This window comes from Passer domesticus, chromosome 3 (genome assembly GCF_036417665.1).
Source record: "Passer domesticus isolate bPasDom1 chromosome 3, bPasDom1.hap1, whole genome shotgun sequence".
Classification (NCBI taxonomy): Eukaryota; Metazoa; Chordata; class Aves; order Passeriformes; family Passeridae; genus Passer; species Passer domesticus.
In genome coordinates, this window is record NC_087476.1 from 107,905,255 (window position 1) to 107,932,727 (window position 27,473).

The window sequence follows — 27,473 nt, forward strand, 5'->3', positions numbered from 1 at the left end:
AGTGCCAAGTGACATAACCCTATCCTGAGAGGTAAATGCCTACTAAGTTCCACTTACAAGGTCTGCCTTTCTTTGCAATACCCTGACGTGACTGGTTTTAGGGTTAAGTTTCCATTCAGCTTGTGATCTAACTATAATTCATCAAAACTCTCCTAAAGTGTCATCACCTGCATGCTATGCATCCCATGCTCATGCAGTCAATGACTTGTGAGCTTAGTCCTCGGTTGAATTTTATCCCTTCTTTTACGTTGTTTTTTTTACCAGTTCCTCAATTTCTATATGCCTTTCTAAATTCCTAATCCCATCCCCTAGTATATTTGCAGGCCTTTATAACTTCATGTTGTCTGCAAATTTAATAAGCATATTCTGTACTGCTCTGTGCAAGTCATTAGTGAGAACATTGAACAGAGCTGGAAGCAGGACAAATAGTTGTGGAATATTACGCATCACATTCTTCCAATTGGATAGGGGAATGCTGATAACAATACTTGGGATACAATTAACTAACTCAGAGGAGTCTCATCTGGTTTAATCTCTTTTCCTTTCTCCATTCAAGTACGTGTATTCCATCCACCCTTTTCCAGTCCATTTTCAGTGCATTCTCAGAAAAAAACCCAAGAAAAAACAACAAACCAAATCCAAAAAACTAATTATTTTAGGAACAGGATCAAAAGCTACAATTCATCAGACCCTATACAAGCAGGCAAGGTCCATTCTGTCTAGGTACTGCTTACTCCCCTGGTCTAGGTTGAGATCTAACATCCTCACTGATGCTGTATTAAATTTATTTATTAATTAAAATATCCTTATTTGGACTGCATGTTAATTGTCAAAGATGTCAGAGAATCTAGTTGTGCACCCAGCACTTAAGTCTGGCAATTTAAGAACTCAAAGAACTTACCTACACCTCATGGCTTCTCTTGAAATTAGAGCCTTGATTCCTCAAGAAAAAGGTGAGATGTACCCAAAACACAAGTCCCAGCTCCAGTACTAACTTTGGTAATGAAATGCACAGACTGAATGTATGGCAAATTTAGATTCGATAACACAAGATCTTTGCTCCCCATCCAAATGGGCTCAAAATATGGGATGCTGCAGAAGTACTGTGTGCATCCCAGAATGTGATGGCATTAGTTACTAGGAGAGTTAAGCACTTCTGTCTCTCTGAGGACAGCCAAGGAAAGTAATCCAAATTCATTTTAAAGAAGGATTAGTTAAATCAGCTAATTAGCTAATTATATCTCAGCAAGAAAATTCTTACTGAGACCTAGGGTGGACTAAATCCATTTTCAAAGCCAAGCCAACTTCAGGCAGCTTTCATTTTGCACAAGGGTGTCTACACAGTTCATACACTGTGAATTCACACCTAATCTGAATGAACTTCCTGAGTGTCCTTCTGGGGGAAAACTAACATGGAAAGGAGCAAGCATGGATTTGGAGGGAAAAAAAACCCCAAAAAAACCAAAAAACCCCATCCCCCCAAACAAACCCAAACCAACCACTTTTTAAAAAATTAATAGCTTGATGATTCAGACTTGGATTGAAATCTGTTTCCTATGTGTTATTTAATCAGACAGTTTCATTTGAGCAAGCAAAGAGCCAGAAATAGAGTTGTGTAAAAGGGTTCTGAGCAGAATGGAGCTCCATCCCTGTTCCCAGGCTGCCCTGGCATCCCATGCCTTTGGGTGGCTGGGGACTTGCTGATGAAGTCTACAAGGTTTCAGCAGGATGTGGTGCTAGTAGTAAAGTCTGCCTAAAATATGGGTTTGCGTCAAAATCACGTATTGAAAAAGGAGCAAAAGGTTGTAAACAAACTAGTTTAATGGCATTTTCACAGCAGAGCAGAGAGAAAGTGGTTGGTCTTGAATATGTTTGCCATGAGAAAAGCAGAGGACAACTTATTTCTGATTCTTCCCCACCCCCAAAGTGTTTTGTGTAACTGTTAAAGCAGCACTTTCCACTGACCTTTTGGAAGTAGTTAAGAGGAAGATATTTTTGAATTTCTACCTAAAAAGAGACTCATAAAACCAGGCAAAGATGGGCCAGCTTTACCCACCGAGCTAGACAGCTGCTCTCTCGCAACCAAAAAAGGAGATTTTGATGGTTTTATTGCCTTCAGCACAATGCAAAAGCTTATACCAAATTCTCTGGCATCTAGTTGCACATCAAAGAAAAGATCATTTACAAGTGACACTGGAAAATTGCCATTTTATATAGGACACGCAGAGAGTGGAAAGTCTGCATTTGCCTCCAAATTGTTCACACCATTTTCTCAGATAAAACCCAGCTTTACAGGAGAGCACTTAAGCAACCTCTGAACAGAACCAAAAAACTTTCTGTCATTCTTTTTGGATGATCACAGTTTCTAGCACCTTCTCTGGCCACAAGACCAACTTTATGGCACTAGTTTTCCTTTTGGCCTGGTAGTGTGGCCTGGCCTCATGGCACAAAACTCATGGTTGCTCTCAGAACCAGGCTGCATCACCAGAGCACAACTCGTTCTTAGGGGAAGCAATGAAATGTTGTGTTCTAGAGAAACTGTAAGAGCTTGAGATCTCTTTGGCCCTTCTGTACCTCCACATGGACCGTAGCTCCAACACAAGGTGATGCAAGGCTCAATGGCAGACTCCTTTAGTGCCTCCTCAATCTTACACCACTAAACCAGATAGACACTTGGTCTGGGGTTAGGGTTCCACTCAGTGAGTTTCAGGAGAAGCAGACAGCTCTGGACAGCTTGTTTGAACACAAGGTGACTTCAGGCACATCTGAAGGGGCTCCAACTCAGCCAGAACGGAACCTGCTGCTTAAACAGCCAGTAACACATCAGCAGCTCCAAAGACACTCATTAGCTCTATCACTAGATGTTATCAGAACAGAAACTGCAGTAATTGACTTTTAAAATAGCTAAAAATCAGTGGGCCAAACAAAGAATAAAGAGAGGCTTTGTCAACTAATCATCCCAACTTAACCAAAAAGGTTCTTTCCTGCAAGGCTGCTCTCAACCTTCCCGACGTTCCTGAGCCACAGCAAACTCTCAGGCCTAGAAATCACTTCCTGATCTTCTAAGATTAAAGTCTATCTCAACATCCATAAAAACAGGTTGCAAGGTCTAGAGTACTTCTTGTGCTGTTTGCAAACCTTACTGGAGTTTGAGGACTTACAGATCATTTTTGGCATTTTGCAGTATCAAATACTGCTTGAACCTGTATTAAAAGAGCATCTCAGCCAGATAGGAAAGCTGTTGAGTAAACACAAATTGGTAAAACTGACTTCAATAAAGAAATCACTTCAGTGCCTTGAAATGCCTGAACCTGTAGAATTAGTAGTTTGGGGATTTGACTTCATTGCTATGAACCCCCAAAGAGAAAATAGTCAAACCCAGAAAATACAATATTTTATTTCACTAATTCCTTAAGTGAATGCCGGTCTTCTGTAAGGGTTATTCTTTTCTCAGGCACTTAGGAATACTTTTTTTTTTCTTCTTGGAAAGACAGTGGAGAAAAATGGGAAGTATTACATGCACATACATAAGGAGATGGTTAAGGAGAGGATGGAACTCTTGGCTCTTTGCTCCCTCATCTGGGTATTTACCTTTTGTTCAAAGTACTGAGACATTGGTAATTGCAACTTTATGACAAGGACAGGTTTCTGCTGTAGCATTTGTATATCAGCAAGGAGTGATTATCTTGTGACACAGTTTTATTACACCATCCTCCCACTGACTAATTTTTCTTGGTGCTACTGAAGCACTTGAGTGGTTTCTTTCTTTTTTCCTTGTGCCTAAGAACAGCAGAATGACTGTGTAAATAACTGAAGAATTAAGAGTCCTATTTATCCAAATGAGTCCTTTGGTGCCTTCTTGCACCTAGTCTGCGTTATTCTATTTAGCTTGATTAATAAAAACACAAACAAGTGAGAATTTTTTCCTTTGCCAGCAATTAAAGGATGCCGTTGCAAAATGAAACACACCTTCATGTGGAGACTCTTCCAGGCAAAATCTCCTCAGAAACAAATGTATTTCGAGAGCTCATGGGTAAATTCCTTCACACTGAGGAGTTTCCCCAAACCTACCACCTTAGCAATCACAGCCAAAATGATAATGCATGGACAGACACAAAGTTCTTGCATTACCTGAGGGTAAGTCCTAAACAACTCTCCACGTGAAGCTGAAGGAAACACATGGCTGTGCTTTCCTAGGATGTGAGACCTCTCCCACAAAGAGAATAGTGCAATTCCCACCTGCTATAGCAAGCAGCTCAGCAGTGTGCTCCTGATGATAGATATCACCCATGTTATATCCACTATCAGCTTCAATGACCAGGCTGACTAAAGTCTGACATTGCCATCACCTAATTTGAGGTGTCAGAGACAGAAACGGGACAAAAAAAAGTCTCCTGATGAATGTTTCCCAAAGGTCAGTCTGTCAGAAACCAGGACAAAGCCACCTGGAAGGGTGATGGTGCTCAGCTAGGGATCCACCAACCCCAATAACAGGATATTGCCATAAAGCAAACCACCACAGTCCTTGTCATTTGTCATTGCCACAATCCTGAGCTCATCCAAGGGCCCTTTTGCCGAGGATATTTAAGTCACTGAGCACTATCAGGCATGGAGCTCTCAGTACCAGCCAAGTGACAAAACTCAGCAGCTCACAGAGGAATGCTGCCATGTTGAAGTGCACTCTGAGCAGCACCACACTGCTCCTGCCTCGGGTCTCCTCCAGCACACCAACAACACTGCCCAGCTTTCAACCAGGTCTTTACTTCTGCATGGGAGGGAAGCCCTACAAAATGCTGCAGAGGCAGCAATGGCACGCACAGGTGTGGGAGAATCCTCCAGGCAGGTTTCAGTGACAGAGGTAAAGCCCTTCCTCTCACTAAGGCACAGGAAGGTGCTTTATTCATCAGTGACACTGATGGCTGTTAAAAGCATTAGAGATTTTTCTCAGCTATCACCACCCCTGCTCCAGTGTTAAGCGTTGGTAGAAGCTCTAGTTCTGGAATTAAAAGCAGCTTCTCGGTGTGATTCAAATCACCAACATGGGCTTCAGGTCCTTCCCAGCCTAACTCTGCTCTCCTCCCAGCCCTTGCAGGGATTAAGCTCTAAGAATGACAAACTTGGTAACTCTGAAGGTGCTAATACATACCCAAGAAAACAGAAGAGCCCCAAATTACTGTCACAGCAGAAGCCCAACAACTTTACAAATTGAAGGGAAATAAAAACCAAACAAAAGCAAAAAAGGCCCAGCAAATTAAAAGAAACCAATGAAACAAAAACCCCCAAAACATATAGTTTTGCCATCCATCCAGCTGGACACATACAACATGAAACAACAGTGCATCTGAATGTGACAAAACCCACCTGAAGACGGAGAAGGCTAAGGGAGGAATTGGTGACTGCACAAAGACACCACAGGCACAGCCTACCACTGCCCCCTGAACCCGTCAGAGCGCCTACAGTTATTCTGTCCTCAACAATGTTCATTTATCCAGGACTAAATATGAGATTTCTAAGCTGGATTTGTGAATTCCTGCAGAGGCTTTGATTTAGCTCCTGACAAGCTGCAGGGGAGGCATAACCGGAGTCAAGAGTTACACACCATGCTCGCTTAATCTTCTCTGCAAAATGCTACAAATAGGAGATCCCCTTAAAAACACACAAAAAAAAGGAAAGAGCAACAGCAAAAGCACCTTCTTGTGTCAGGGGGAGACTTGCCTGCGTAAGAAGCAGGGCTGGTGGGAGATACTTTCTGCCACACAGCTAATTACCTTGGGTCCTCTTATCAAACAAATGGACTGGGATGATATGCCAATAACAGGAGGAAGGATCTAATTGGGGGATACCAGGGGGTAACACAGATCATCTTGTTAAACTAAATTTGTTAATCTAGTGTATATGAGAAAAGGGCAAATGGGAGGGAGAATTCATCCTTGTTAAACATTTACCAAATGTTGGGTTATTTGAGCCCTGGGGAGAAGTAAATGTATTCACTACTTAAAGGCTGCAGCATTTGGTCTTCTCAGTTGGAATTTATCCCTGATCTGAAAGGAACATTTTTTCCCACTTGGAAAGGTTAGCAGTCTTTGTCTGTGCGAGTGATTTAATATAATGGACCATGATTATTGTTGGATTATTATAATGGCACATTGGCACAGTTATAGTTAAAGTTTTGGCAGAGTTTGTCTCATAAACTGCTATTTTACAACTCGGCTGTAAAAGTTTACTTCAGTCTGAAACTTGAGATACAAGATCTCAGTCCAGGAGGAGTCTTTTTTACTTTTTTTAAAAGTCAAATTAAAGGAAAAAAAATGCTTAAAATTCTCTTGGCTAATGTTTAAGTTATGCAAGTATTAAATACAAATTTAAATCTACTGGCTGAAGACACTTGACACCATTTTCTTGCTCCTGAATGCCTTTGAGTTAAATCAAAAATAGTTTCAAGCACTTTTATGTAGAAACATGGTTTTCTCACTTTCAGTATTTTGAAGAAAAATGTGGACTAGTAAAACAGCTGGGATGTTAAATAGAAAAATGGAGAGTGTGCCACAAGCACTTTTTTCAACAGAATTACAGGCATATATTTGTTATTAAGAGCACAATTGATTTTTATTTTGCATATCTAAATACACAATCATTAGTTTTAAATCTAACATTTGCAAAAGTTTTCAGAATGCATAATGAGAAAAAATTCAGTTTGTTTTGAGAGCCTGTGTGGCCTTTGTAGAGTAAGACTACAGGACAAGCTAAGTCCAGCACTGCATCATCTGCACAAAGCCTCCAAATTTCTCAGTTCTTAAAGGCACAGTAGCCAAGTGACCACATCAGTTCTCATATCTGCTTCCCCAAAGTACTCTAAAGGAATTGAAATACCAGACTATGAAAACACTGCTCACTGGTACTGTAACTCTACCATTTATATCCACCTGGTGCCAGAAACATTGCAGTTGGCAAACATACAATCAATCCCAGAAAAAAAAAAGTTTGCAGGAAATACAGGGCAGTAAGTAATTTCTGGACTGAGGCTGCAGACTGTAAAGAATAGAATCATTCAAGATAAAGCTAAACACAATAAGCTGGGGAAGAGCCAACATAACTTTTTTTAGGAGAACGTCATGGCTTAGATTTGGGGATGTGAAGGAGGAACAACGACACAGCCAATACAAACCCTGGCCAGATCCAGGTGCCTTTAGCCAGCAAACTTATGGCCTGAAGTAATACCACCAGAAAGTTACTGTTTTGGCATGAATGCGAGTTTCCAAACCCATAGCATGTAAGCTATTTCTGCCCAGTATTTTGAGGTTAATCTCTGTGTTTTCTTTGAAGCCTCTCTTTCCCTATTGGGACATTTATATGCAGGGGGTTGATGCAAACAGCCAGAATCATCAATCTTGGGGCACTTTTGAGGAGATGTGGGAGTATGTCACTCCCTGCCATATGGCAGGTCTTGGAAAATGCTGGTGACTCACCAGTGAAGACTTATCCATCCAGTTTTCTACTTACCAAACAAAAACTGTTTCCCCAAAAAAATGTCCTTACAGAGATGTTTTATCACCTGATCCCTGTGGCTTATGCTTTTGCTGTACAGAACACAAATAAAAACTAGAAGTTATTTTTCCCTCATTGAGTGTGACACATGGAAACTCGTCTAAGAGATCTCAAGGTCACAAAACTCAAAATTAAAGCTAATCTGCTATCTGCTTAGTCAGAGTTAACATTTTTCACAGGGTGAAATGCATTAAAGGCAGTCTATAGCTTTCATTATTCAGTCAAATTAATTTTTTACTTTTAAATCCCACTTGTAGCACAGTTTGTAGCATTCCAAGTCATATTTATCTTTTGCATATTAAAATATGATGCCTTTCTATAAATAGCTACAGGTTTCTTGGCAGCATTGGTGTGACAGAGGATTAATTAAACTGGAAAGCAGGGAGTGTGGGGACCAGATTTATATAATGAAAACAATATATCTGCTAAGTCCAGAGAAGTGCTGACACTGTAATAATGCTGATATTAATATTTGGTACAGAACATTGTAGAGCACATTAGTAAGGTGGTTAAACCTGGTGGGCTGAGAAATGATCAGAAATTACCAGAAGAAAATAAGGCTGTTACTTTGCTACTAATATTACAAGTCTCACTCCCATTCAGAAAGATTCACTTATATCTTGTATTTTAATACCCAGAGCCTGCAAAGAATCCACTGACCTCCCATGCGAGCTCCACAGCAGCTCTGAGAATATTGGGAAGTTTGATGGATTTTGTCCCTAGATAATATCACAGAAATCTGCAGTCAAATGGGGACTAGAAACACCAGTAAGAAAAAAAGAATTAAAATTTGTCCTCTCCTCCAGTCTACCAGCTAGTTAACAAAGCCAACTTGTTACATGGTTTTATGTTAACATAGCCTTATTTACTTCAAAAACAATGAGAGAATGAACATCCAAACACCACATCAAAACAACCCATTTGACCTTATGAACATTTTCCAGGATTTCATAGAAAGTCACAAGCAAAAAATTACCTTTGAAGTTTATACAAAACAGGGAAGAAAAAAAGAGAAAATACACAAAGAAACTAATAAAAAAATCCTTCTAAATACAAGATGCCCCAGGGCATTTAAATATTCAAGAATATTAAAACACATTCAAACTTTACTTCACTACTCTTGGAAAACAAAAGGCACCACCTAGTAATTTCCATTTGATTCCTTCTGCATTCCAACTTCCACCTCATCCCAGGACATTACACATGATGAAAACAAGTATCAAAACTAAGTTATTTATTAAAACTCTAGAAAAAAATGTCAGAGTAAAGATATATATGTATGTCGGCGCTCCAAATAAATTAGGGTCATTTTCATCAGTAGATGACAATTTTTACATTTATTACAATATTTTCCCCATAACTATTCTGTCTGGTGACATTTTTGCACATGTATTAAATATATGTGACAGTATATAATGTATAGCTAGATATTTGACCATTGCTAAATGCTGCAGTATTTTGAATACATTTGCAGACTGTCAAATATTTTAGACTTTTAAGTGATGCATTTTAAAACACAGTAAAATGAAGATAATTTACAGAAGAAGAGACAGATTCCACTCTTGGCTACTAATAAGAAAACTCAGCCTCCCAACAGGTCTGAGAGTACAAGACCACATCTTTATTATCTTTAAAGGCATAAACCATGTTAGGAAATAACAGAGGTGGGAAAATGCTTATGGAGCGAGGCTGTCTACATAAATCTGTAAGAAGTTATTGATAAAGTTAAACCAGGTGTCACCAGCTCAGAACCTGGCCAAATAACTTAAATTCTAGTTCCTGAAGACTATGTGCTGGCACAGGAAAAGGAACATGATCAAAGGTAGGGACGTTTCAATTTGGGGGGCAGACTTTATCCTGTCACTTGTCATTTTTATTTACCACATTTAGCCCGGAATGAGCACAGATGAAGTTTATAGGGAGAGTATAACAGAAGCCTCACCTACTTCAACCCAGCTCTTGTCTCTGTTCTCCTCCCCAGCCAGCTCTCACCCCTTCAAACCTTAATTCACAACTCTGCCCCTCCATGCTCCAGCCTCTTCTCCTGCCTCATCCTTCATCTTTGTGGCCACAGGCCAAGGACTTGGGCCTTTGCCAAGTCCTCAGCAGGGCTTATTGTCTCTTTGCTCCTCCTCTCCTTCCTTCCCAGTCCTTCACCTTTCCAACCAAATTCCAAGATTCTGCTCTCAGGTTGCCTTCCCTGCCACTTCCCTCATCTACATTCAGAGCAGAAAGCCCTCAAGGCTGCTCTGGCAGAAATAAGCCAACACAGAGGTGTAGGTTTCCTAGCACAAGAGCTTGCCATCCTCTAAAAGCCCTGAGGATACGGGCAGCACACGGAATGTGGATCTGCTTCCCCTTCCACCCTGCAGTGCTCCCACCTCTGGTACGAGGCTGGCTCTCCTTGGGCAGAGACCATTAGGCACTGCTGAAATCCACCTCCTTGCTGCTGAATATGCATGAACCAAGACGGTTAAAAGCTTGGCAGCTGTGCCAAATTTGTGTGGATTTTGACAAAAACTGCGAAAGGCATATACTTGAAACAAAAGTCGGTTTGTTGCCAGCTTTCATGCCTCTGCTCCAAAACATGGGTGTGCCATACAGTTTTAAAGAAAATACCACCAGAATTGGGTGTTTCTCTTTTTTTTCTCCCCCACCTACTACTGCAATACACTGTTCCAGCCTTCTCCCTGTACTGCTCCACCCTACCAACCCTATTTTTTTGGGATTGCTTCAGCTGAAATTTTGTGGTCTAAAGTAGATAGCTGGACTGGAAAGCATGTCACTCAAACAATTAAACTTAGCAAAGACACAGAAATCCAGGATCTCCCTAAAGGTCTGTTGATGGTGAAATGCTCTCCCAGTTTCCCAAAACTTAGATCACACAGTGTACTCCACATTCTTTCATAGCTAGATCCACAGGCCACTGCAAGGTGTTGTCCAGCAGCCTTGGGATGGAGCACTTTCAGGGGGCTGCAGGTTTCTGCTGTAGTGCCAAGGTGTTTGGCTTTTCATTAAAAATCAGTTCCAGGAAAAAAAGGATGAACCAAAGTACAAAAGACAGGCATCTAGTATTTGTTAATGGCTTGTTTTAAAAATTTGTGAGGTGCTTTAAATTCAGGGTGGGTTCCAGACACTCTGAATAAAGATAAGCAGTATTTCCTCTCTGCCATGACTGGGATATAAGTAACAACTGACAAGCCTAGGGAAGGAAACAGATGTAGAAACTTTTATAGGCAATTCCTCGGATTCTCTAGGAACACTGGTTAAGCGTTAAAAAAGAAAGAGCTCAACATAATCAGTCTTTTATGTGCATCTAAAACTGACTTGAGCCAAGAGCCAAGCCAGCCTCCAAGCTACCGGAGGTACCATCCTGGTCCTCACTTTCTCCAGGGGAAAACTAACCAGGCAGCACCTGTCCAAGGGCTGTGCTGCATCCCAGAAGGCAGCACAGCACCGTCTGTGCTTCTCATCTATTTATTATAAGCCTTGGAAGCTCCAGCTTCTGTCAGTTGTAGCCACTGGTGCATTTGACAAAACTTTATTTTTCTGCTTCTTGCAGCAGACGGGGAGGGCAGGGGCTGATGAGCCACCAGCACCCTCTGCCCATCCTCCATGCAATGCAAGATGCAGTATTGCAGCAGACAATCACTCAAATCCATCTGGCTCTCCTTTCACTGATGAACTTACCCAGTGAAGACCTAAGAAAGCCCCCAGTATGGCTTTCTACTTCTGAACTGAGACGTCAAACTATTCAGGGCAAAGTTTCTTCTCAGTCAAAACCATAAAATGCTGCATGCTTCAGGAGGAAAGAAACGTGGCGTCATCAAGTAGTCCAGATGATGGAAAACTATGCAAACAATTTCTTTCAGAGTATATTGCAGAAAGCTCTGCCTGCATTTGTACCTGTTCTGCTATGTGCATGGCCAGGCTAGAAGCTTTGCCTCCATTAATGACAACCCAAATAGGACATGGAATCCACTGAAACACCGAGCTCCAGTTTGGAGGTTCTGGGCAATGTCCCAAACTTCTCAGTAAGTGCCTTTCCCAGTTTGGAAGAAAACCCTTATGTTCCTACAAACCTAGAGAAATTCTCTGATCCCCAACCTCTGTACCAAAACAGGGGCTCAATTGGATGAGTCTCAGTGGGTGATGGGATGTGTCTATTCCAGCATCCCACCAAAATCCTTCCCCTTGAGGGCCCATGCAGTTTCAGGCCAGGCAGGTCTGCCAGAACTTCCCTCTGTCAAAGCCTCTTCAAGGTGCACACACTAATTTAATCCCTTCTCTTGAGAAATGGTTTCATTAAAAACACCCAAAATGAAGGTTTTTACTAGAGGCTCAGCCTTGTCAGGTACTAAACACCTCTTCCTTGCTTGATGACCATCAAGTGATAGCCCTGGAAGCCAAAATCCCATCTCCACCTTGTGGCAAGGTGAGCAGGAAGCCCAGAATGAACCAGCCCTAGTTCATTTACAACGCCTTACAGGTCAGTGAAGTTTCACTTGCAGGAAAACTGTATCAAAGCAGAATTTCCTATCAATAGGGCACAACCCCAATAGTCAAGAATCAATAGATCAGCTTCCCCTTCTTGTTAGGATACCAGCTCAGTGCCACTGAATGAAACATTTCCTTTAAACTTGACTCCAACTCCTCTGCTGACAAACATCTGCACACACGCACCAGTAAGAGGAATAGTAATTATTTCCCCAGAGAAAAACAATTTTGCTATAAATCTCAGAAGCAGCTTGATTTAACAAATTAAGCTAAGAGCTAAGGACGTTAAATGCAGTTAACTTCTTTGAAGCTAGTGGAATAAGAAATTACTTGCAACACTCCTTTAAACGCTTTCACTTTTGAAAGGATGAATACAGAGCTCTTGACAAAACTCCTGGCTTGGGTTTTCAGAGGGTCAAGAAATTAAAACTGACTCTAGAGAAACATCTTTCCAACTAATAAATCACAAGTGCATTTCTCTTCCTAACACTTCTTAGAATTTCCTGCATGAATTAATAGATAGAACTAGAATAGAAAATATCAACAGAAGCATCCCATTCAGAGCATTTGAACTTTTGCATTCATTATTCAAACTTTGGGGTTTTTCCACGTATTAAATGACATTTTTCATTTCTTTCTATTACTTGGCATAGGGAGGTTCTTGTTGTTTTATAACTACCTTAGGAAAGACAACAAACTGCTAAAAAAGGGGAAAAGGTACAGTTTTCCTTAAGGAAAACAGCAGGACGGTCCTGCTGTCATACAGCCTGGACATTACAACTGTTCAAGGATTTCTGTGCAGCTGAGGGTTTCTGCTCAAATGTCTTTTTTCCCCGTTCTTTTGGTGACATAGGGAGGAACATATAAAACTCTTAAAAGATCCTTTCCTCTGTGAATTGTTCCTTCTCCCTCTGCTGTGATAAATGCCATCTCAGAGATGGTGACACACATAAACTATGAGGATTTATAGCACATTTCCAACACTAATATTAAACACATCCTTTAAACTTCTTCTTTGGAAAGACTTCGATTTTTTTCCCTCCTTTACTATCATTTAATAGCTGTTAAGTCACCTTCAAAGAATTTGTAAAACCTTTGAAGTACCATACAAAAAATAGACTCCAACATCTTCCCAACAATTGCAGGTAATGTGCAGATATTGTTGAAGGCACACAGAAATGGAGCTTTCTAATGCCAAGTTACCACCTCCCACTCCACAGCCTTACTCCTGACAAGGTCAATTTTGCAAACATGCTTTTGTTCCATTCCCTTACACTACAGAAGCATTGGGGATTAATGACACAGACTGCTAGTTTGGCTCCCCCCCTCCCCCCCTTTTTAGATAAGTTACATATATTTTATTTTTAGAAAGGATACTCTTCTCCAATTCCTTTGCAGCAGGGCTTGGGTTTGTGACTTCTTGCTTTCCCTCCATGAGGACAAGGGATAACTTTGCTGCCTAATTTCTTACTTCAAATCTCATTTGGCCAGCAAGACGGAGGATTACTGCCTACCTGTCTTAGATTTTTCTGTTCTGTTACCATATGTCCATGGATTGCCAAGAATAAACCTTTAGGAAAAGCTTAGGAAATTTTTAGAACAAATATCTCCAATTTTAACTCACTCCAAACTCTCTTAACGTACATGTGGCCAAGAGATGCTATTGCCCAACCACATGAAAACAAAGACTTCTAGCATATGAAAAAATAATTATCTTTATTTTAAAAGTTCAGAGTGCAGAAGTTCTGCATAATCATAACATTTTCTGAATCTTGCTAGTGGCCCAAAGGTTAAGTACTTTGCTAGCATAGACCACATAATTGAGAGGAAGCAAGCGAGTTTATTCTTTGAAAGGCCATTAAAAAAAACCCAAAAGACCACCACAAGTTTATTTGTACTTGCAAATCCTTTCAGGTCTAAAGAAAGATAATAATTTGGTTTCGCTGAAAACAGGAAGTTTGGCAGAGATGCAAAAGGACAGCTAAACTTTGGCTAGACAGCGCAAAACCCTGTGTTCTACTTTAAGAGTATTTCCAAAATTTAAAACAAACAAACAAATAAATAAATAAATAAAATAAAGAAAACCGAAGTGCCTCAATTCCATAGACAGCTAAATGAACAACATAGGCATCTGGCAGTGGTAATTTGTTGCCAGATTTGTGGTTGCCTTGTGCTGGCTTCCAGTCTGGTTTGCCAGTTTGCAGTAACTTCCATCAAGTGCAGCTGAAACCCATATTTATAAAGCCTCAAATGCTGTCAAAGCTAGATAAGTCTCAAGTAGTCTTTTCTTTTTTTCTTTTTTTTTTCTTTTTTAATTTTTTTTTTATTTTTTAATCTGACCAAGACCAAAGGAATAAATAAATAAACACCATTCACAACATTCTGGTATATAAAGGGAGACAAGATAATTTTTGGTCTCAGGACTAAGTCCCCACCAGGTTTTTTCCATGTAGAACTCAACAGGGCAACACAACACCCCCCTGCTCTGCCACGTTATTGTCACTCCTACCCCATCATCAGGCCACCAGCAGGACCTTCTGGCAGGAGAAATCATCTTTCAGCACAAGAGCAACTCCAAGATGTGTGTGAAGTGCGGGATCTTTAAGAAAAGTGACTGTTCAAAACAGATCCATTACACAACTAGAAATTGGCACAGACTCCAGCTCTTAGAGGGATTTTGATTAGCTTCTAGGACACGACCACCAGCTATAGCCTGTGAACAAAGCCAGGCTCAGAGCAGGCTCCAGCACTGCCCTCTTTTTGTTGCTTTAGTGGCACTTTCTGGCCCCCTTCTAGCCTGGGTGGATTGGCTCCCTCCTCACCAAGGACCAAGTGGAGTTCAGGGCCTGCCACAGGCCAGGGTTTGCTCCTAGGAAGCCACTCGAGCATTGCTGATTTCTTGTGGGAGGTGAAGATTTCGGACTACAAGTACCATGATATTTGCTCAAAATAACAGAGAACAAATCCACAACACAAATTCAGAAAAGGATTCAAAGGGTCCCTCTCAATTCAATACTCATATGAACGCATTCATGTGAGGAAGGGAATCTTAAATACATTAACTTTGTTTTTTGGGTTAGAACTTCCCATGATTAATCTGAGACCTCCCTCCAAAATGCTGGGGTTTTTTTCCACCCTCTTTTTTTCTTTCTTTTCTCCCTCCCCACTCACATTTATTATGAAAATGCAGATCCTCAAAGCATCTATCACAAAACATCACTGAATCCTTTGGGGCAACCAAAATATAAATATAAACAACAGCATAAATATTATCTTCTGAAACACACAACCCTGAAATTCAATGGTCATAGACCAATCTTTTTTTCCACTACTATTGTTATGCAGTCTTAACACCCAACTTAAAACAAGAGATCCTCTTCACTCTATCTGGGTTTTTTTATTCTTGAATCATGAGCTCATAACAAAGTCCAAAAATAGAGCATGCAAGAACGTGAGCTCAGATCTTCAAACATTTTTCCTTAACAATTACTTGCCTAATTTAAGTGCAGAATCCCTCACTTACACCTGCAGGAGTACAGTCAAGACAAAAGCAACGCACTGGTATACTGTGAAGATGGAACATGCAGAAAGCTGAAAGATCCAGAGGAGTTTTAATAAGTACCAAGAATAGCAAAAAGGTGGGTGGGGGGGGAACCAAATCAGCAAATCCTTATTTTTGTTTTTACAGTGTTCACTATGGGACTCTTAAAAAAATCAAGCTTTTAGATGAACTTCAGCAAAAACCCTGATATTCTCAGTCCCTCTGGAAACCTAGACCATGTATTTTATATTAAGCCCTCCCAGCATCTGCTCTTTAATAGTTGCAACAGTGATGATATCAACAACACCCACACCTTAGAACACAGCACTTTTCATCTGCTGGAAACATAACACTTCCCAAAGGAGGCAAAGCATTATCATTCCTTGTTTAGAAACAGAAATTCAGCTATGGAGAAATGAAACCACTTACCCAGGACCATTCAGCTGGAGCAGCAGAGCCAGGTGAAGAAGCCAGAGCCCCTGTGCAGATGTCCAGTGTAAGCCTTTAACACTCAGCACCCCACCTCCAACTTCAGCAGAGCAGGTAATGTTATACTCTCCTCTCCCACAGATCTGGGCTCAGCTTTAGGTACAATCTGGAAGCACTTCAAAAGCTGTGGGTTAAAAAGCCCTGTATAAATGCAAAGTGTGATTATAATTCAACCAATATTGAAAAAATTACAGCAGTTTATATTTGTTTTTCTGTATTTGTGGAATTTATGTTGTTTCAACACTTGAACAGCTTTTGATAATGACACCATCTGTTAATTCTCACCCCTCACTAAATTAGAAATAGTGGTGGAATTGTTAGACTGCAGTTTTACAGATCCCAGCTTATCAAACAAACCCGAACCCAGGGTCAGTGAGAGGCATTACCAGCAACAGGAGGCAGCAACCAGGCAGGTACAATTTCCAGGCCAATCAGAAGAAAAGGATGGGATAATCAGGAACAGCACACCTCTCAGCAGCTCCTCTGGAGCAGTTTTTTGTTAGGCTGTGCTTCCTTTCCCAACCCTGCTGGGTGAACAGCATTTACTCCAAGGCTGCTCAGATTGGTGTAACAGCAGTGGGTGGGGTATTCCTGCCAGGACCTGAGACCACCGCCAAGGGGAACACACACCTGGGTACAAGTTAAACACTCTCCAATTGCAACAAGTGGGAAGAGCTTTGAACGGCTCTGTTAAATTAACGTTGCCAGATTAGTGTCCAAACTGGTGTAAATTGCTGAAATTTACACATTCTTTACCTGCAGAAATACCAGTTCAGAGCATGAGAAGGAGCACAGGCCTTGGTGATACGCTAGAAAGTAAAACTGAAGCTGATAACCAGCCTTTCGGCTACACTCGGCTTCCACCCCCCCACCCCGCCCCCGCCATTTTCCCTAATTATTCATATCCTTCCCTCTGCTCTACAAAATGCTCTTCCTCTGTTTTCAGGTTATATGAGAATCTATTTAATACACTTGTATCTACAAAAGGGTCAGATTATGTCACATGCAGATCAAACAGTGAAAATACACATCTCCTGGTCTCTAGACTAATTTTGCACATGTTAAACACCCCTTAGTTCTTCTATGAACCTTTCAGTTCTCTCTTTTTGAACTTGTGTCCATAATTTCATTATTTTCTTAGATAGTGAACCAAATCCCCAGTAGCTGTAATCTTCTATTTCACAAAGACTTTTAGTAAATGGGATGGGCTTTTACTAATGACACAAGCATGATACATCATTACACAAAGAACAGGGAGTTTGCACATTTTATTTATGAATGTTCAGGACACAGCAGTGGAAACCTCAGACCTTGCTATTCCTGATAATACAGGAGTCAGGCACAGGACTGCAGTTACACCTGTCTAGGAAGAGCCTTGGTGTTCTTCAAATAAGGCACATTTGGTTTTCAGCACCACGGTAATACCTAATTACCTCACACACCCAGGAATGAAACAGGTTTCCCACCTGCCATTAACACAATTCCCTGAAGCCTTTAGTGGGCTTCTACAAAATCTGCCCAGAGAAGTTGTGGATGCCCCATCTCTGGAGCAGTTCAAGTTCAGAATTTGTTTGGAGCTGTTGTTTGGAGCTCTGAGCAACCTGCTCTAGGGAAAGGGGTCAATGTATGAGACCACACTGAAAATTAACCTTCTGGTAACCCCAAGAATGGCAGATAAAGAACCTCAGCCCAAAATGAAAAGGAACCTTCTGGTAGCCCCAAAAATGGTAGGTCAAGAACCTCAGCCCAAAAGGTGTTGATGCTGCTCTGATGGGGTAAGAATGATGTCCGAGGTGCAAAATCTGCCTGACAAAAACTGTTCGGTCCTCAGTTCCACTGATCGTGGAAGCAATATTGGGAGTACATAATAATCAGCTCACAGGGACCTAATCAGCCAAGGGACCTAAATTCATTTGTTGCTGTCATTAAGGGGTAATTATTCCTAGAAAAGAAAAAGAATGAGACATTTTCTGGGCATTATAGGCACACGGTTGACATCATTAGGAGCCAATCCAGACCCCTGAGTTCAGGCCAGCTTTCTAAAACCCTTTATGTCATTGTTTTACACAAGGTGTTTGATACCACTGCTGCCTTCTCAGATGTGATCTCATCCTTGACCCTGAGTGGCAGTTTTAGGAATAGCTCCCTCAGGTTTACTTTTATCAGATCATAAAGTGCATCATATTCCCTTGCCTATGAGATGTGCTAAGACTTGTATCATTTGTAACTGGAAATCCTATAAAGCTGCCTGACATTTTTTTGTCCACAAAAAATTGAAGTCAAAGTTGGAATGGATGAAAAAGTAGCTTCCAATATTAAAAAAGTGCTTGTTTGATAGAGAAAACTATAATCTGGTGCACTTTTCCATGAATACAGTAAGAGCTAAAATTTTTTGTAGTGACAGCAGGGCTGTATCCCTTCTTGGAGTAATAAACACAAGGTCCCTGACTGACTTGCTCTGCCAATGTTACAAATATATGATATTTGATACATTAAATACATTCTACAGAGAAAGCAGAGTGGTGCACAAATACCCAGCATCACATCTTACAGCATCCTGTCAGGACTCTTGGAGTGATCCCTTATTTTGCAGATCTGCAGACGGAATATGAGGGTTTAAAAGACTTGCCCAAAGTCTCTGAGCAAGGCAGCTGCCCAGTCAGATTTTCACAGTGAAAGATAAGCACCATGCCAGCAAACAGCGTGACTCTAAACAAGCAGCCAGGTTGGAGGATGTCAGCAAGAGGGACCAGGACGGCTTGAGTCACAGCTGGCATGGGTCAGCATGTAAGCTGAGGGGCAGAGAATAAGCTGAAGCTAAATATACTCCAACTCCTCGCAGACTCTGTGCTGGCAGTAGGCCAGGCTGCAGCAGGATGGCTGGGGTAGGTTTAAAGTGCTCTCCCCTGCCAGCTAGTCAGCCCTGCCTTAAATTAACCCAGCTGACTTTAGACTGAAACAGATGATGGTTCCTCATAAACTCAATTACACCAGCTCAGCCATGAGTGGAGAAGGCTCCAGATGAAATGTGGTGCTTTACCAGTATCTTGAATCTCCACTGCCTTCCCTGCAGTAACTGTTGACAGTGACTTAAATTCTTTAAATCCATCTGAAAGACAAAACTTCAGTTTAAGCAACATCACTTTCAGGGGCCTCTGCCTAAGGTTGCTGTATAGATGATGAAAGGAGGTTTCTGAAACTCTTTCTCCACTGGATGTCAACATGTAGCAATGAATTCACTCAAGATGTTGCTGTGGATTTCTTTGCTGGTAGGGTCATCCATTTCTATGGACTCCTTTTATTACGGTCTCTGATCTTTCCAACTGCAAGAAACCACAATACTGCTTTACTGGAGACTTGTTTAAGTCTTGATATAAAATGATGCTCGTATATACCCTTAACAATTCCATTGCAATCCAACCATTTTAGTGAGGGTAAGATAAAACCCTGGTGTCTGTAACAGCATGTATATTTGCACACATATAAATACAGTTTGACTGCTAAACTTACACGCTGAGCCTTCATTTTCTATAATAAAATATTTAAGTGGTTTCAACTCCACAGACGGATTTTTAAAACTCTGACATAGCAAAAGACATCAGTGCAGGACAGCATCCACTGGACACAATCAGTCACTCAAATGAGTAATAAAATGAGTATCTTCATTATGGGCTGACAAGCACCAATACAGATTTTCCCAGAGAGAAATAACCTCAGTACTACCACCTCATGCCACCATAAAGAAAGCTCAAATCTTCATTTTAAGATGAATTTCTAATGCCTAGAATTTAAATACCAGAAAAGTCTGATAAAGAGTTGTCTGAGGCTAAGCCAAAGCAGAGTAAATAGCAGTACTGTAGTAACACAGAAACTTGTGGAGGTTTTGGAGAGCAGTTTATCACTTCTCTGGAATTTAGTAAGAGCTAAATTTTGTGACACCTAATTTTTTTTCTGTGCTTCTTCAGAAATTAGGCTCTTCTGAAAAGTCACCTTTCAGGATGGTTTATCATAGCTAGGGCTGGACTAGTGGCAGGAGTTGCTTGAGCTGAGTCCTGGTAGTTCAAGTAGAAGCTCTCCCACTTGTCATCACAGAATATATGACCTTATTACTCCTCCCTCAGTTCTGGCACTGATTGTTGATGCTGTTTGCAGCCAGTGAAGTTTCCTCAGTGCTCTCTGCTGCCGTCTCTCCCAGCCCCTTCTGCTTCTGTTTTCCAATTACAGCAAAAAATATGTGAATCCAAATTTCTGCCAACACCTAGATGAACCAGTTCCAGAAAATAACATGGAAGATAGCAAATCAGGAAGATTTGTATTAAGAGTTATAGTAATAGCTAAGAATACATTGAAAATTGCAGGAATTTATCTGTATATCGATGACACAATGCCACTTCCTACTGTAGGACCTGAACAAATTAGCTACCAAAGTCCAGCCCTCTACAGCTCAGATTTATCTGAGATTTTATGGGCAGTGAGAATGAGAGTCAGTGACAGGACCAGGCCATGATTGTGAAGAAAGACCCAGTAGAAGCAGTAGACCCAGACCTGCTGGCTCACTTCCCTGGACATTTGACTTTCCACAAGCTTCCTGTTAGCCAGGGGTATTACAGAGAGCTGGAGAACCTGATGGTTTTGGGCAAAGCTTTTCCACTGGCACTGAGCAGGTCACCAGGCAGGGCTGGAGAGATGTCAGGGCTGCAGCTGACTCCCCTCTGCCTGTGAGCAGCCCCTCTGTCAGAGCGTGAGCTCTCCCCTTGCTCGCTCACAGCCCTATCCAAAAGGCATTGTCTGGAAGCAATTATAGATTTTTAAAATTTTTTTTCTTTTTTTTCCATCGTTGCCTGACAACTTCAGCAGACACACATGTAGCCATCCCCCTACGCTTCTAAAGAACTTTGCTTACTGTTAACTATTTAAATGTTGAAAGTATTAAAGCTAATTGAACTCACTGCTCAGAGAACCAAGTCTGAGGTCAGCTGTCATAGACGGTAACACTGTTGTGGTAAAAGAACTTTGGGGTAGTTTAGAAATCTTTAGAAAAGCATTCGTGCCTGTCCACATACTTGTCAGTCCTACCTGTCACTGCTAATGTCAGGGGGTGTTTTAGGTTAGGGAAACAGATGGAGCTGCTCTGGGGAGCTCCTCCAGGAACTGCTGCAGTTAGTGCTGAACGTGATGACAGGAGATGATACTCAGCTGGCCAAATTTTAAGCACCTTGCTTCAGGTGCTTAACCTGGCAGGGTCTTAATGGTTCCAGTGAGGGCAAAGGGATGGCATTGGAAGTGGAGAATAAAACATAGTCTCTTCCACAGAGCAATTGAGATTCATATTTAAATACTCTAATTGCCTTCCAGAGCAACTGATTGTCTCCTTGTCAATTTTTTTTGAAACGTGGAGAAATCCTCCTGTATATGTAGATATTGTGAATATGCTCTTAGTATCGCACTGAAAAAGTGTCTTAGATGGTAAATGAGAAAAATTCTCTTGACTTCAAAGGTGTTACTGTTTACTTTCATGCTGCTGAGGATTTAGACCAGTATTTTTAAAATTCTAATGCTCCTTGGCCCCTGTGTGAACAAGTTTATTCTGACTGCCATACTTTTTTCTGTGTGTGAGATAAAAGGAAAGGAAGAAGTAGTTGGTGGCTGCTAATGGTACAACAGCAACAGAGGATTTGTCCCTAAAGGGAACCTTGCCTTCTCTAAATCCAGAGCCAAGGACACACATCAGGATTAGATCTGTGGAACAAAGATGTTCATAACATTGTGAGATCATCTGCTGCATGCACAAACAGACTGTCTTCCATAACCCTGAACTGGTGGCATTGGGGGTACAGTCTTGTTCCTACCTGGACAAAGCAACCTGCTAGAAATAAATCGTAGGTTATGCTGATTTTATAGAAGGCTGAGTTGCCTTTAAGGAATGCTGAGGAATGTGACCATTCCACATATCCGGCCAATCTTTCCCATCAAAGACTGAAAGGAGGAAGAAAAGACAAAAATGAACGCACCAAGTTAGGCTCAATTCTTTCTCATCTGCCAGGTCTAAGGCCTTCTGTTTTGTAGGAGAAAAGGAAATCTGTTGCAAGATTGATTCTGGAAGGCTATAAGGAGACACACTGCTCTTGGAGAGGTCATGGGACCAGAGGCAGACAAGTTTTAAAGCATAGCTGCAGTTATGGTTTGTCTACATTGTCTTGTCATTAATTCTCTAGCCAGTCTTCTGGGGGATAACAGGAAACTTCCAGATGGCAAAATCCATGCCGTAGACACATTCATATCCTTTCACATCTGTGACTATAGCCTTGCAAAGAACAACATTTGAGATTACACCATGCTTTGAACCACAGGCAAGAGGCTTAGATCCCCAGCAGCACAGGGAACGATCATAAACTACTCAGTCTTGCTAACTCCACAATCAGTCAGACTTTATACAAAACAATGAATTCTATCAAAAGAATATGAACAGCCCAAAGCAGCTGCAGGGCTCTTCTGGGGGAAAGCAAGAGTCTTGCATTTGTCTTCCACTTATATCTGAATGGGAACAACCTAATGACCTAAGAAATGGAGTAATTTTTAATACCTGCTCCTTCCTCCCAGTACCTGGAGGGGTAGAGTCCTGCATGCCTCATCTCACTGGTTATCATTATTATGTCATCCAGATCAATCATTTCAAGCTCATTGGGCTGTAAATGCAGCTTTGATCATTCGTTACACTTTGTTAGTATTTATCAGAGCCAGGGCTCTGTTAATCCAAAACAGCAGCGCTCAAACAGCAAGGAAACCTGGGCTCCAAGAGCACTTACAGCAAGTTGGAGGGGTGGTGTTGGGTTTTGTTTGTTTTCTAAATTATTCGCTTCTAAAAATTTCCCAACTGCTGCAGGGTTAAGCTCTGAAAGGCAGAGGAAATCTTTCTCAAGGCAGGCACAGCAAGAGCGAAATGCAGAGCGCTCTCCTGTTGCTGTGAGCCCACGGCTGCTCCGGAGGATCGGAAACAGGCACAGGAGAGGGAGGGATTCCTCTGTGAGCAAAACCTCTTTTATGTCAAAGTACGTGTAAGGCTGCTGGGGCTGATCCACAGCTCACTGAAGTCATCAAAGCTGAGAGGAGGTCTCTCACTGGTCTGGGCTCCTTGCAGGCCCCAGCTGATCCCGCGCCCAGGACACGGCAAAAGCGCCTCTCTCCACCCGTGAGCCCAGGAAGCGAACGGAGGGTTGGACTCCAAATGGTCTCCTCAGCGATGACAAGCACAAATTCTTTAGCACCATCTAGCTAACACAGAGGTAACCCACACCGACACTCCTGCCTGCAGAGGCTCCCAAAGCCGGAGCCGCGTGTGGATGAGGGGAAGGAGAGGGCGGATTCAGCGCAGCACCAAGAGCGCAGCGAGTGGCTCACACGGAGCCAGATGGAGCACGGACCAACTCCTTCCTGATAAAATAAATAAATAAATAAATAAATAAATATGTGTGTGTATATATATATATATAAACAAATGGCCATGGGAAGGACAAGTGCAAATTTTATAAAACAAATGAAATGGTGCCTTGTCTAACAATCTGAGAAAATGTGAGAGCAGGACATGGAAGAGAATACCTTTCTTGCTGGAATGTCAGAGGGAAAACGGATGAGAAAAATGCTGTGGAAGCAAAACTGAGTGCAGAAAACTTAACAAAGGGCCACAAAATTAGTGGAAGGTGCCTAGAAAACTTTGAGGGAATAATCTGATAGTAAAAAAAAAATCTTGAAACATTTCATGCACTACTTGCTGAAGTATTCCTGTAGATATAAAAAAAATATTCACTAGGGTGAACAGTTCAGAAGAGTACAGTGTTTCGAAGTGAAAGATTTGCAATTTTCCTTTTTGAAAGCAAATTCTTTTTAAATATTTTATAATGCTGTATTATTATACAAAATAATTATACAAAATTATATAGATTATATAAAATTATATACAATTAGTATATACAATTATATTATTAGATGAAATGTAAAAACAAATCCCCCAAAATGGAGTTAGTAATATGCATTGTAATTTTATAAAAGGAACGTTTCTGAGTCCCTTTTATTCCCAGCTGGTGGAAAAATTTGAAACTGATGGACAATGCATTTTTGAATGGAGCCAAAGATTAAAAAATTCAAAGAACGTATTTTTTTCCCTAAGAGTTTCATGAAAAGTTTTCATAACTTCTTTTTATAATTCTGATGAGAAGTCAATTAAGCTGATCCTGGAACTGCCTGCAAGATAAGGCACAATATTTAAAGAAGTATTTGTCTGGGAAACATCCCCAAAGAATTGCTAGTATGTATTTACCTAAATTATTTGACTAAATAATTTTCAGAAAAGAATACATCTTCAATTTTCATGGCTTTGTCAAGGAAGAAATAATTAAAATACACAAAAATAGGAAGCATTTTGATTTTGCACAGCCCCAATTATCTATTTATATTTAGGCCTTCAGAAAAATCCAACTGAGTTTTATTTTCACAACCAACTAAACCAATACTTTAATTTTTGATCTCTACTTTTGACCTAAGTTATTTTAAACCGCTTGCTAGGCACTCTTAAGCTTCCCCCCACAAAGTATTTATCTTTTTTTGTTTGGTTGGATTTTATTATTTAAAGAAACATCCTAAAACACTCGTGGAGCAGGAAGACCATGAGCCAACTGATGTCTTTTTTTTTCTTCTTTTTTTTTAGCACTAGTACCCTATTTTTAGACTATAAAGACCCAGATTCAAGCCCCTAGGTTAACTTGTGGGCCAGTGTTAAAAAAAAAGTTTGTGTGGACAGCCTTCCATGCACATCTGAGCTTTGAAGATGTACAGAGGCAGCTTTATCCTTGGGCTTGGTCACCCTTCATGAGCTTCACACACCCCACCAGAGCAGGCTGACAGAGGCTCCTCACTCCTGATAAAACAAACATCACCCTACGAGGGCTGGTCGTACAGACCACATTCTTCAGAAAGGAAAGGCCCAAAGAAAGTCCAGATTTTGGGAATGCAGCTTGTGTGAGGACAGAAGGACACAGAGCTGCAGTGGAGCACAACCTCTTCCACAGCAATACAGAGAATTTCTGCCAAGCCGTGTTACACCCAGCAACACAACATCTAAAGTGGTCAAAAAGTGGAGGAAAAGGAAGCTGCTCGAAGTCTGATGAAATTAATACCCACGTTGCTGAGATGTGGAGTTGCCAGTGCCAAGGAAACGGGAGCCAACACTCCCACGGGTCCTCCAAGCCACCCAGCATGTGGCCAGCTCAGCTAGCATGGCAGTGCTGCCAAGGCTTTGGAAACAGCCTGTGTTTGGCTGGATCTGCTTACCTAAGGAGAGAATCGAGAGATGAGCTTTTGTTTGCTTTCCTTTCTTCGCTTGCCTGCGTTACTGGGTTCTTTTATAATTGGGCTTGTACAAAATATTCTGTCAAGATGCATGTGGTGGAGTTGCCTCTGAGACTCCGAGCACACGCTAGTCCCACGCCCTCTCACACCCTGTAATAAGCTTTTTATTCTACTGTAATTAACTGCCAGGAACCAGCCACTCTGCTTAAAATCACAAACAGCCCTACACTTACTATTTTGTGCTGCTTTTGCTTTACCTGCTAATAAACCCTTCCCCTCCCTGAATTGCTTTCATATAGTCACTGCCTGTCCAGTCACTACATGCTGAATTCAAACTCCTTAATTGCTTAATTAAGTAATTTTTTATAAATGCTGTATTTTTCATACCATAATATTCTGTGCCTGTGAAATCAAGGAATACTTTCTGCAAACCAGACATACATATTTTGGGGAGATGGACCACTGGGGTAAATACAGACTTTTAGTCATATCCACAAGTTGTTCCTGAATGTTTTGCAGGTCCTCTTATTTCATACTTCTAAATTTCATGGCAATATTTTTTTGTGCAATACCAGCATATGCAATTTTATTTCTCCAGAAGACAGGTGATTTCCAGTGGTCCCAAAGAAGCAAGACACTTACATGTTCCCTACTTGTATATGAAATTAAGAATCTCAGCTTCATTGAAAAACTAATAAAACAAGGTAAAATTAGGAATTTTAACCTAGTTTATGTAGACCATTTACAATATTTCATGGGGTTTATCATCAAATATAGGTTTCTCATCAAATATAGGACACCCCTGCTTGAATTTATGTCAACTTAAACAGAAAAGGTATTCAATAGCAGTGGTTCAGGTTACTAATAATTATTGGTAATTTTAAAGGATAAAAAAATATAGTGTTCACACAGGAATAGGATCCGAACCCCTCCTGCAGTTGGTGGACTTCCCATTTAGGCATTAGATCAGGCTGATTATATCGACTGACGTGGGGACAGAAACTGACTCTTCTGGCTTCGTAAAAGCAAATGTCTTTTTATCCGAATAATTATTATTATCGTTGAAACAAAATGTATATTTTCTCAGCTTTTTATTTACAATGTAAAGTGCTTTCCCCAGTAAATCAACAAATATGAGTATTCATGTCACCAAAAGCTGATGATTAAAAATAATTACTTTAATGGTAGCTGGCCTGGTGCCAAACATGATTAGCTTTCGCATTTCAAGCATGAGAGTAGATAATTTACATCTCCTTTCACACCAATACCAAGCTACTCCTAATGGATTCTATTTTAGTTTTTATGAATTAATAGAAATTTAGTGTCCAATTCACTATGTTATAGACACCATTTGCTTTCAAAACCAAAGAATTGTTTCAAAAAAGGGCAGAAAGCAACCGAATTACAGGATAGGAAGCCAATAAAGTCGGCTTCCCTGCTGACAGCGTCCTTGCCTGTGCCCTTAGAGCTGTCAGAGGCAGAGTGAGAACAAAACTTTTTACAACAGGCCAGAAAGTCCTGTCAAGGGGGAAAACCCATAGAAGTACCCAGACTGTCTCTACCAGGACAGATGCAGATAGAAGCCCTTCTCTCTTAAAGACCGAAGAAAACCTCCCACCCACCCCAGTGGACAGGATTTTGCTCTAGGGACAGTGAAGGAAACTGAACATTTGCCTTTTGAAAACATCACAAGCTGCTCAAGGACCTGATGGGTCAAAACAGAAAATATATTTACATTCTTCTAAAAGAGTTTTAAAACCAGTTGCCTTTTACCTACCCATTAGGCCTGAGAACAGAGCCCTGAAAATATCCTGTGGGGACAAACACTGACTTACACTTTCAGGATGGCCCTCACCCATCTCGGTTCAGGCTCAGGGTGTCAAAAGTACCCAAATGCTCTCTGTAGGAGGAAAAGGAAGAGCAAAGAAATTCCACCTCCATGTGGTTTGGAAGTTTGTGCCCATAGGAAATGTGGAAATTCAAAACACAGAGAGAAGACAGTGGGAAGGTCAAAAGGACAACCTTAGTTTTCAAATATGGGATCATTGCTTCTTGGCTG

The 27,473-nt window shown here is 41.0% G+C and overlaps 2 long non-coding RNA genes across 5 annotated transcripts in view; one reads left to right on the forward strand and one right to left on the reverse strand.

The window, feature by feature from the left end:
• The window catches only part of LOC135297413 (uncharacterized), a 93,152-nt gene extending 76,327 nt beyond the window's left edge, over positions 1-16,825 (reverse strand). For 2 of the 4 annotated variants that reach the window (XR_010359424.1, XR_010359425.1), the window contains exons 1-2: positions 16,459-16,824; positions 16,013-16,213 (exon numbers count right to left, since the gene is read on the reverse strand). This is a non-coding gene — a long non-coding RNA (uncharacterized LOC135297413). Of the gene's footprint in view, positions 1-16,012; positions 16,214-16,458 lie in introns of all 4 variants that reach the window. The other 2 variants (XR_010359423.1, XR_010359422.1) reach the window with 2 other exon arrangements.
• Positions 16,826-21,832: 5,007 nt separating this feature from the next.
• On the forward strand, positions 21,833-23,538 carry LOC135298227 (uncharacterized). Its single transcript, XR_010360239.1, has 3 exons — positions 21,833-22,253; positions 22,956-23,121; positions 23,211-23,538. It is a non-coding gene; the product is annotated as an uncharacterized LOC135298227 (long non-coding RNA).
• Positions 23,539-27,473: the final 3,935 nt, after the last annotated feature.